Source organism: Salvelinus namaycush, chromosome 1 (assembly GCF_016432855.1).
Source record: "Salvelinus namaycush isolate Seneca chromosome 1, SaNama_1.0, whole genome shotgun sequence".
Taxonomy (NCBI): Eukaryota; Metazoa; Chordata; class Actinopteri; order Salmoniformes; family Salmonidae; genus Salvelinus; species Salvelinus namaycush.
Genome location: NC_052307.1, coordinates 59928401 through 59941233, shown reverse-complemented (window position 1 = coordinate 59941233; position 12833 = coordinate 59928401). Strand labels below are relative to the sequence as shown.

General features: G+C 41.2%; 1 protein-coding gene across 1 annotated transcript in view; it reads left to right on the top strand.

Annotated features, from left to right (window-relative positions):
- The window catches only part of LOC120052400 (cartilage intermediate layer protein 1-like), a 67107-nt gene that overhangs the window by 49248 nt on the left and 5026 nt on the right, over positions 1-12833 (top strand). The window lies entirely within an intron of this gene.

The window sequence follows — 12833 nt, the reverse complement described above, 5'->3', positions numbered from 1 at the left end:
CTCAGATTTTTACCTCAAAATAATGTGAAATACACATATAAACAATAGCCTAAATGTAGGGTAATTTTGTTGTGGAGAAATTAGGAGATTCGGGATCTGTCCCCCAAGCAATCTTTCCCCCAGGTGTTTCCATGGCATTTCCATTGTCTTGGTCGCATTCCATTGACTTCTTTACCACATCTATGGGAAAGTGAACCAAGATCTCAATTCTATCCTGTTTATATTGAGCAACCACACAAGTCTCACACAGCAAATTGGCCAGTGTAAATGTTTCAGTGTATCATTTCTAAATCAAATCAAATCAAATCAAATTTTATTTGTCACATACACATGGTTAGCAGATGTTAATGCGAGTGTAGCGAAATGCTTGTGCTTCTAGTTCCGACAATGCAGTAATAACCAACAAGTAATCTAACCTAACAATTCCACAACTACTACCTTATACACACAAGTGTAAAGGGATAAAGAATATGTACATAAAGATATATGAATGAGTGATGGTACAGAACGGCATAGGCAAGATGCAGTAGATGGTATAGAGTACAGTATATACATATGAGATGAGTAATGTAGGGTATGTAAACATAAAGTGGCATAGTTTAAAGTGGCTAGTGATACATGTATTACATAGAGATGGCAAGATGCAGTAGATGATATAGAGTACAGTATATACATATACATATGAGATGAGTAATGTAGGGTATGTAAACATTATATTAAGTGGCATTGTTTAAAGTGGCTAGTGGTACATTTTTACATAATTTCCATCAATTCCCATTATTAAAGTGGCTGGAGTTGAGTCAGTATGTTGGCAGCGGCCGCTAAATGTTAGTGGTGGCTGTTTAACAGTCTGATGGCCTTGAGATAGAAGCTGTTTTTCAGTCTCTCGGTCCCTGCTTTGATGCACCTGTACTGACCTCGCCTTCTAGTGTTGATTCAGGAGTTAAATTCCCTCTGTAAGACTCAGTGGTGTCAAATAACCCCAAGTGTTGGTGTTAATAATTGTTAATAATTGTGTTATTGTGTTACACTTTGGAAAGTAAAACAGGCCCATCAAAACCACGCCCATCATTATCATATTTCCCAGCATGCTCTACTACTGCAGGTAGATTTTTTTAGGATTATTTTTAATGTCTGTGTTTTTGCATGTACATTGTAAACTAATCCAATCAGTTAGTTAGATTTATTGCACCCATTACTGAAATGGTTGTTACGGTTTAAGTAGTCTTTTCAACAAACTTTCCTAACCCTGACAGTTATTCTAAATACAGGTTGTGGGTGACTTAAAAATTCCAACTGTTGAATATCCTAACTGGCTGGATTTCAGTAGGAATTACATAGCACTTTGGGTTAGGGTAAAATTAGGCCTTCAAAGTAAGGCCTTATGACGTACGTATTGTCGTAGTTACATTTTTATGATAGCATTCGCCTAGGTACTCACTTGGTGAAAGCCACAGACCTTTAGAAGGATAACCTGTCTCTGTCACTAACATAGTCATTGGTGGTAACTCTACAATTCACTCAAAGAAAATGCACCGTGGGAATAATTCAAATTAGGCTTTACACCATAGTGTTAAAACAACACCCAAAAACGATTTACTGTAACATTACAGATGTTAATTTCTTACACTGAGAAAGGGGGGAAGGGGGATACCTAGTCAGTTGCGGGGGTCTGCCTTACTCGACATCCACGTCTTCGGCGTCTGGGGAACAGTGGGTTAACTGCCTTGTTCATTGGCAGAACAACAGATTTTCACCTTGTCAGCTCGGGGATTCAATCCAGCAACCTTTCAGTTACTGGCCCAACGCTCTAACCACTAGGTTACCTGCCGCAACGTCAGCACTAAGCAAAGTGACTCCAGTTTACTCTAAATCAAGTGTTATGAATTACAACACAGGTGTTGCATATAACTCTACAGTAGACCTATGCAAACACCACAATCTAGTTCATTTGAACACTTTAATAAGTGTTCAAATGAGTTGAATGGGGACCACTGCAACAGAGTTAAATCTTTAACACTTTTAAAACACGGGAACGTTGCCTTCAAAAGGTTCATTGTAAACAAAGCGCGATTGGATTGAATCCCGGCCCAAAAGTGTCTGAGGAATTGTTGTTTAATTGTTGGTCCTTGTCATGAACATACTAATCTAGATAGATTGTAAATAATATTTTTTAGAAAGTGCTTCATTAATGATATGCCTATGATAGTGGTTATCCCTGTTGGATAAGACACTGTGTTATAGCGTGCTTCCATCACTTCCTCACAGACTACCCTGTAATAACACTTATTGTTCCACATTAAAACATTGGCCAAAGCCTTTTGACAACATTCACCACTCTTATTTTTCATTATGTGTGCTGCCTTGCCAGTGAAGCCAGTTGAAAAGCTATAAGTGTTTTGTTCTTCGACGATTCCGGACCGTCTTTTATTGTCACATTTTAGTGTGAGAGCACTGTGTACATATCACTTTTTATTTCGGTCGGTAATTGTTTTCCTTTCACTGTTATTTTCTCTGGTACAGTGTTTTTATTTTTGGTATCTAAAGGAGTCCACTTGAAACACATTCAATTGTAGGGATGCCAACTATGACAGTATCGTAAACCTCATCTACCACAATCTTTATGTCATTGTCTTTGTGCTCATATTTTCAGGCTCAGATCACCAGACAATACAGGTACTGTAAAAGGATTAAGCTGGAGAAGCAGTGGGCCCTGAGAGACACTTGTGCGTGTACCCACGCACACACACACACACACACACACACACACACACACACACACACACACACACACACACACACACACACACACACACACACACACACACACACACACACACACACACACACACACACACACACACACACACACACACACACACATTTGATAGGGTGCTCCCTCCAGACCAGGTTTCATAAGGACCTGTGAGAGTGAGTCATCTGATTCGGGGAACAGGGTTCACAATGCTCCCTGAGGGGATCCCTCTCTTTCCTGCTTACTCCCGGCTCTTTCAAGCCTAGATGGGGCTCCAGACGGAGCCATTCGCGACCCTCTCCCATTTCTTCAAACTGTCTAAAGCTCCTGTCTTTAGTGGTCTTGGAATGGAGACAGAGTAAAGGATTAGTCATGGTGTAGGTTGTGTTCTCTCAGAAATCTTTATTTTTTTCCATTCTTATTTTATTGATATATGAGTTACAGTTTTCCTAAAGATAAGACACATTTTAAATGTATGCATCGCTGCTCTGGGATCTGATTTTCCTTTATTCCCTGCTTCTAACTGAGGAAAGTCTTTCTGAGGGCTTCAGAATGTAAGAGTGTTATTCTCATATCTGTAAGGAATAGGATCAAATAAAAAACATGCAGTATGAGAAACCTGTGCAATGTTCTAAATTCAAGAGAACATATTTTCTCCGTTTTTCTTCTCCGGAGTGAGTCAATCTCTCCTGACCTTTAGCTCGAGGCCTCAGGGGTCTCTGGCAAACAAGAGTGTGCAAAAGATGGATGACCTTGTCCTGCTGATTTCATGAAGCACATACCATCCGTCTTTCAGGTCACCCACATGTTTTTAATCTGGCCATCCATTCTACATGCCTCCATGGTTTATAGCTGTGAGCCAGGCCCGGGCTGGCTAGCACCATAGAGGATGTGCCTGAGCCTTTACTTGTGGTCTTTAAATGATGTGTGGGTGTACGTGTTACTCGCGTGGGAAAGTGAAACATATGTCCTCAACTACATGTGCTCGGGTAAAGAGTCTTTATAGTGGTATAAGTGGAACTAGGTTTGCACTTAGTGGTGTGCGTGCATGCCAATGAGTGCACCGTAAATCCTTTGTGATGTTTGCTGGAGAGATCATGCAACCTGTAGGAGAGCAGATGTGACCTACACTTCCGTTTCCTACACAGCTGTGGACGGGGATCTCTGACGCGTGACGAGTTGACGTGCTTAGGTCCACAGTTGGCTAGGGAATACTAGGTCTTTAATGATTTTAACCTTAGATACTAGGGTCCAGTAATGTATTTCACCTTTGTTTTTTTCTCTCAAAATACTATGAAATCTGAAAGTCACAATGAGACCCACTTGCACTGGGATAGTAGAGGCTAAATCAGATGAGGTTTTTATGTTTTTTTATATATCTTGAATCAATCATTGTTTAGCCCGAGGAGGATTAATTACCAAAAACTTTCCATTTCCTTTTTCACAGTCAAATAGTTTCCTTTCTGACTCCTTTCTATTTCATCACACCTTTTTACTGCTTTCAATTCATATGGCATTGTTTTTTGCCTGATCCTTTTGAAAGGCTTACACTAAATGACATCTTCGAAACGTTATTGCCCTATTATTACGTAATAAGTGCTGACATGCACATTTTTAAGCAATTATTTTTTCCTCACTTTAATAAAAGCACCCTGCTCAACCTGAGAGAAATCTTGAAAGATCCGATGGACTGTTGTCAAAGACCAGTCCCGCTTCATCACATGGCAGTTGGGAGAGACTGCTCTCTCAACCCTGTCTCCGCTCAGCTCTTAATTATGCCCGTCTCTCAGCGGCACACAGACTGTCCCAACTGTTGGGATCCAGCAACACTTTTCCCATTGACGAGCAGACAAAAACGTTGTTTTATAGGTCTGTCAGTGTTAATAGCAGGTGTTGATTTAGTCTGAAATGAGGATGATCGCGAACGAGCCAAGATAATGTTATTCAGTGTTTAGTGAAACGGCCAAGAGACGACTTATCCAGTGGCACACATCATCTTGGCGTACTTCTGGAAGACGTTTGAAATCAAACATGAGTCTGCTGGGCCTAGAGTACGAAGCTAAACCTTCCCATCTAATGGCTTTTCACTTTCTAATCTGCAAACCAGTGGGGAGACTACAAAGAACACAATGAGAAAAACCATTCACAGTTGGAGACGTTGTCCGCTGACATTACTGACTTCATTTCTGTAGCCTACATCCATCCATTTCCTTCCAAGAGTTAAACGTACACACATTGACATCCGCGAATGGCGACGTCTTTCTGAGCATGTCAGGAAGAAGAAGAAACTATTTCTCCTCCTCCATGTCCATCTCCCGGGATGCGGGCCCCTAACGACAGAAACAGAAGCTGCTCTGGTGGAGTCATTAAGCCCAGGTTCCCCATGAACCCCCCCCCAGTCCACACTGATACAAACCACTGGAGTCTCCTGTCTGCTCTGGTTAGGTATGGTTTCAACTCCACAACGCTTCAGGGAGACGTCTACTGTTGATGCTTGGCTGGGCCTCAGCAGAACTAGATCTTGGAGGTGAATATCACTGTGAAAATAGGGTCAGACTGTGAATTGAAGAAACTCTTGCAGAAACGTATTACTTGAACAGTTTTTGATTATATCGCTCTTATCGTGGGAGAATTAGTCATCTCTTAATGTCTTTATGTAAAATCAGGAGTCATGGATCATGTTTTGGTTCGTAAATCCAGTTCGCAGACAGTTTATCCTTCACCATGCTGCCAGATTTTATTTCTAAGGATCTGATTACCTTGTTGTCATTTATACTTAGGCAATTGTATGGAAGCCATATCATTTCCAATCCAGATTATGGTTTTCTTGGCCCCAAAACAAAGCATACAGACCAATTTCAATTAGTCTATTTCCATCCTGCCATAACAGAAACAATGTTTGCTCTCATACTGTTGTTGAAACACTTCTTTATCAGGAACTGTATAGCTGCAGGAATTATCCCAGCCATTGCCTTCTACATAATGACTTTATACATACAGACAGTGAGATAATAACTGTCACTCTGCTAAACCAGAATAACATAAAACAATAAATAAAACTGGACACAGCTTGGAAAAACTGGACAGTGTTGTCTGATGTCATAAACATGACCTGTCTGGAGTCCAACTTAGGGACAGACCATGTGGGGCATGGTGTCCTATGCCCCAGACTCTTGCCTGGAAACGTTGCGTGTTTGTTGTCCTTCTCCCACTTCCCTTTCCCCTCCAGCCCGTCGTCCTTATTTAGTGAGAAAGAACTGCCTTTGAAGACCGACAGAATGTCATAAAGTTATCCCCTCTTAACAGCCTGTAAATTGCACAGTTTGTAAAATACACCTTAGAAAATTGCTGTCTGCCTGTTTTAGCTGGCAGTACAGTGGCATGGGAAATGTAGGTAGCTAGGTGACTGATGGGGGCATGTCACACAGCCCTGTGAGAGTCCATCTAAGACCACCACTGTTCAGGGCATAATGCTCTGTAAGGTCCTCTTCCTTCAGGTCCCAGTTTACTGCAATCCAAAAATGCATCACCATACCACAGGATACATTCATAATGTTAAATAATACATTATGTTTTATACGTTGAAACAAGCTTTCCATATAAACACACCATGTGAAGTCCACCAAGCTACTGTACTGGTCTGTGCCTACCATAGCATTTTTCTGCTAATTAATGGTCCCTCCTCTGTATTTCTCTTTCATTACTGGCTATCAGTGAAAAGTACAGGAGAGTTAAGGAATCTAGTGGAACACTGTCTGGAAAGAGCTTCAGATCCCTGGGACCATGTGTCTGGCTCAGAGCCACGCTCCAAACTACTTACTGATTTCACTATTCTAATGACCTCACACCAAAGCAAATCACTGCACAGGAAATGCAATAATTGGTGGCTGGTAAACATGAGGTAAGATTTTGCTTAAGGACGGTGCAGGCTTTTCCATTTGGACATGGCTCTCACTCCGTAGGACCTTCCTTTTCGACTTCAACAAGCTTTGGTCTGCATCTGTTTATTTCACATAATCTATAATCTATCAATGTCAACATCTAAAACCAGCGGTGAACATCAAACACAAAGCTGTCATTAATATCAGTATTTATCAGTGAGGTTATATAAAGAACAACATACAGCAAAAGAGCTGTGGTATCTCTCTGTCACTTCCCCTGTGTGTAAGACGACAGAACTGGTGTCCATTTGATCAGAACTCCAGTTCTGTCGTTATGCCAGCGGGTGAGTGGCATCCATCCACTCCTCCTGCTGTGCACACCACGCCTTGTAATTTACATGATGAGGTAAGTTAATGAGGGTCGTGTGGAAAACCATCAGACTGAGAACTGTCCAGGACCGTTTAGTAGAGTCACGCTGACCAGGTATTTTTAGTAGGTTTCCACAGTTCCTAAAAATGCCAGTCTACCAACCAGCCTTTTCAACCAAGGGGAGGATCTTAATGACTTCATCAATCCCAGAAAACCCATGAGAAAACCTCATGTCCTTTTACTGATGACCAATAATTGACGAGTGAACGCAATGATTGCATGATGCAAACATAATGAAATAGACTTTCATTTCATAAGAACCCTATCTATAAAATTGTTTATGAATGTAAATGACTAATGTGAACACTACTGCCATTCCATTTCCAATATTGTGCAGGCCTGTGTCTCAGAGGCGCTTCAAAACCTGCTATAATGTGATTGAGAAGATGGGGTTTAAAGTCTCATACAGGATCCCTGATGATGGTCAACATTAATCTCTATTAAGGGTGAATGTTTGGTTTCACCGTGATTTAGTGGATGATGAAGAGTGAGTGACAGCATGACGACTTGTATAAATATAGCCTTTTATTGGGCTTTGAGCTAATGTTCCCATAATTACATTATCTGAAATTAATGAGATTGTGTCTATGAATATATATTTTTTTTATAGTGGATTTGAAGGTTAATTTATCTTGTTTAAAGACATCGTGAGTATCTTACATTTTCATTACGTAAAGGCACAAACTCGTTAAATTGGATTCAGCTGTTATACAATTTCACACTAATGCCACACTGTGCTCAGGTTCTAAGTGACGGGTTTCTGGTGTCGACAGTGCAGGGTAGTCTGGTGGTGAGAGGGATGTTAGTAGAATGGGATTCACATGATTAAACCGATGAGGGGCTATTCTGTTCTGACCCACCTTCTCGCAAATGGTGAATCAATGTATGAATGTTTCCACTCCATTTGTTGAATAATGTCAAGTTGAATGTTGTCCTACTCGTATATAGTAGCAACAGACTACAAAAATTGGTAAGTACCTACGTTTATATTCATCATTATAACCAGAGAATTCTTAGTTAACCTTAACCTCTGTTCAGAATCTAAACAGTCACATCTTCTCTCCTAACTAGCTAGATGTGGGATCGCTATGACCTCAAGTTGGGCTACACATGTAGCTGTACTTTCTATATTTCAGTGCCATCATAAGTCAGTGTATTGCTGTTGGCACGCCATTACTGAAAATCCCAAAGACACTGTTTATCAACAGATCAAAGTCTGGATAAATGAACACTAATAATAAAGGGCATGAGTCTGTGTGTTTACTGTCATAATGTGGGGTCGTTCATGATAACTGTTTTCATGGCCTCTAATCTAAACTGTTGATTGGAGCAGCTTCAGAGAAATGTTACTGTGTGTTGATGTTGCACAACAAAAGACAATCCCACATGGGATGAAACCATTGTAATTACCAATTCACATTAGATGCTATTGCTGGCATTTCAACTGGGGACCACTAATATAATCGTTTAGGAATGGGTGTGTTGTGTTCTTGTCTGTGTTGGAAGGTCTTTACCTCTCTCTTTCTCACTATAGTTACCACAGTTACTACTCTCTTTCTCACTATAGTTACCACAGTTACTACTCTCTTTCTCACTATAGTTACCACAGTTACTACTCTCTTTCTCACTATAGTTACCACAGTTACTACTCTCTTTTTGTATAGTTGAATACTGACATGGACCTACTCCAATATAAGGGCAGGAAATACCAGATTATCCATCTCATGTACATCAGGTGGTTAAAGATGGAATCTGCAGTAGGGTGAAACAGCTCCACTGGCCGCCCCACCACAGTTGTTATTGTTTTTGTTGATGAGCTGAGGAGCGTTGCGCAGCATCTTTCGCGTGTAAAATGATGTAAAACAGTGTTGGTTGTTTGCAGTAACTTCTTTGTTGTTGTAATATCCCAAACGGACGTGGCTGTTTCACCACTAACCCTTATCACTTGTGGGAATTGGCCTATATGGATAGGGGTAAATTGAAATGTTCCTTACAGAATAAATATGAAAAGCATATGCATAACCATGGTAGCAATTGAAAGGGAACAGCATGTTTGTATTTGGTTAGAATATATATTTTGGGGGGGGGTAAAAATAAAATACAAAAAAGAACGGGAACAGTTCAGAGATTATTGGTAAAATTATTAGACCAAAGGTGAGGACACGAAAGTACACATGACAAGACTGAATTCAAACATTACACTGTTGATTTTGTGCATTTTACATTTACTGTACTTTTCGCCGCATTTGCTGATAACGACATCTGAAAATACTCTGGATACATTCAGTAACATAGTAAAACCATTCCTGAAAAATGTGGGGTAGGTGCAACATAAGACAACAAAATGACAAGGGGTTGAGTGGGACGACTAACTGGTGTCCAAGTGGTCACACCTCTCCAAAGTGTGTGAAGCGCAGACCCAGAGCTCTTGACGTCTTGTATAGCATTTTACTGTAAAGGTACTGCATTCCAATTTAGGCGTTTATCAGTGCCCAAACCTGCCATTTTCAACCCGTAGACTGGTAGAAGTGTAAAGGGCAACGGATTCCAGCTTTAACTAGGTTCCATGTCCACTTAAAATGATGACCCATCTGACTGAGGTCAACTCTCCCTTATGTCTAGACCTGGGTATCCTCATCTATAGACACAGAGGTACAGCAGAAGGTTACAGTAAGCCCCCTACCTTCCCAGAAGCAGCAGCAGAGAGTGGGCTCAGTCGTACTTGTGGTCTCCAGTCTTCACGCTCTCAGCTGGCTTCCTGTGAATGGCACGGAGCCGACCCCTGGGCTCGGCACTGAGCTGTATAAGAGAGAGCAGCAAGACAGTCAGCACAGACACAGCACCCTGCATACAGGGAGGAGAGAGACTACTCAACACTACTATACAGAGATACTCACAGGGTAAGACTGAGATCCATAGTCGCCTTCTCTTTCCCTCTCGTCCCCTGTTGACCCATCTTTGAACTATACTGTTAACGTTGTTCTTTCAACAGACAGATTTTTTATAGACGATTTGGGGGTGCTGAATGCAAGTTCAGCTTCTGTTCTTTGAGTGTTGGTTTATTGATGATATAAAACTGTTCAATAGATGCACATTTGTGAGTTCAGACATTTCATAAAATACTGAAAGACATTCTCGTTAGTCTGTGTGAACTTGAAAGACAGTTTGACGTATTGACGGACAATAGGTTTCAGCTTGCATGTGTGTAGCTATGAGTGTTTCTGTGTGATTGTGCAAGGAGGTAGCCTATTCATGGAAATAAGTAAAAGTGTGTGCGTGGCTTTTCATGGGATATAATTTGTGTGTGCACGTGTGCGTGCCAGTGTGCGTGTGCGTGTGTGTGTGTTTTCGTTTTGGCTTGTGTAGCCCTGTGATTGGTCAATGGATGCAGAAACGTTTTCGTGTTCCCTTGAAACCAAGTGATGGCTAGCACAGATGTGTCATTTGAGAGGGCTTCTGCACATCCATAATGGTCTTTCATTCTGTATGTTTCTGCACCCGCCTCTAGTATCCCTCCTAGAGACCTCAAAGCGTGAGAAGGATAAAAATAGTGATTATTGTTTTATTTGATAAATCTGTCATTCTGCTGGCCCTCGCTACATATTCATCGCCAAACCCACTGGCTCCAGGTCATCTATAAGTCTTTGCTAGGAAAAGCCCAGCCTTATCTCAGCTCACCGGTCACCATAGCAACACCCACCCGTAGCACACGCTCCAGCAGGAATTTTTCACTGGTTATCCCCAAAGCCAACACCTCCTTTGGCCGCCTTTCCTTCCAGTTCTCTGCTGCCAATGACTGGAACGAATTGCAAAAATCTATTCTGTTACTGACTGAACGTTTGTTTATCCCATGTGTAACTCTGTGTTGTTTTTGTCGCACTGCTTTGCTTTATCTTGGCCAGATCATAGTTGTAAATGAGAACTTGTTCTCAACAGGCCTACCTGGTTAAGTAAAGGTGAAATAAAATAAATAAATACATTTAACCACCAATATACTGTATGTTTTTTAAATGACTGTTGATCTCCTCAGTGAAAAAAATGCATTTAATAACTGTCACCAGGTTGTAGATCAGTGGAGGCTGGTGGGAGGAGTTATAGGAGGACTGTCTCATTGTAATGGCTGGAATGTCATTAATGGAACAGAGTGGAACGTAATTTCCATGTTTGATACCTTTCCATTTATTCCATTCCAGCCACTATAATGAGCCCGTCCTCTTATGGCTCCTCCCTCCAGCCTCCTCTAATATTCCATCCAGGGAATCATATGCAATAGAAAATAAAAGCATTTAATTTAATACTGTGGAACACAAAGTTACACTACTGTTTTTGTTTGTGATAATCTGTCAGCAATGAATCTGGCTAAGTATTTACATTTTCCCTCTACAGGAGTTGCTGGAGGTGTTGGCTGGACTATTCTTCGTGTTGTCGTGCCTGGCGTGTGAAGGTCATTACCACAAGGTCAGAGGTCACAGGTCAGAGGCAACAGCAGAGTGCCAGGATGTGCTGCCTATCAACATGGGCTCTCCTCCTAGCTCTGGGAGTCACCACTATGGCACAAGGTTGGTCTACATTAGCAGTTACTATTTACATTCTCCTTACTGTCCCCAACACACACACACCCCTAACATGTACACACACACACACACACACACACACACACACACACACACATCACTAACACACACACACACACACACACACACACACACACACACACACACACACACACACACACACACACACACACACACACACACACACACACACACACACACACACACACACACACACACACACACACACCCACAGCTCGGTTTGGCAGTTGTAACGCCATAATTCATTCACAAGACTCAGCTTGGGAATTGTAACTATTATTTCAACTGGGAAACATTTACATTTTTTTCAACATGTATCAAAACGTAAACCAGGATGATATCCTGTATGTGGAAATTCGATTATCATTGATAATTTCATTATAAAGTTGAGTGTATTATCTAATGTGAATTTGAGAAGTCAGAACAGAGGTCTCCTTTGGACATAGACAGCAGCCTGGTGATCTTCTGACTCTGCAGAAGCCTGTGCTCCATATTCTCCCAAACCATTAGTAAACAGAGGCATATTGTTGCATGTCCCCATTACTGATTCTGCTCCACATCCTTAAGTAGGCGGGATATGTATAAGCACCAGGCTAAGGAGACACCTGTCTGCAATTGGCCACACAAGTACGTGCCAGTAGCATGCTTATACTGAGCCCCAATGTGAACTCAGAACGATTATAGCGTTTGGTGGGTACTGTAAATGCAATGGTCTGGGAAAAGTCCAAATATGCATTATGTAACACTGTACACTACAAATGTAATTCTGTAAATTACACAGCAAGCAGAATGAATAATGAGTATCAATCTCTTGGTTTCAGTGACATTACAGTACAAAGCAGTTGATTGTTTGCAGCTGAGAGTAACGATGGGACATAAATGGAAAATAAATAAACTCTTGTAGCCTTTTCACTGTTGGTCCACAACATATTTCCTCGACCACTTTGAAATGCTATTGGCAGCTTTATGTGTTGGCGCAATTAATTTTATTTCCAAAGTACACAGGGCAAATCACCAGAAAGAGATTAGTGTGGCACAACATAAAGTTAGAGTCAAACTCGTAATATACTGTTCCATGACTCAGAGTATAGTTGAACGATATGAAAGATACAGATTCTTTCCCATTGCTTTACGGGTGGTCAGACTACTCTAGGAAGAAATAGCCAGAGGTT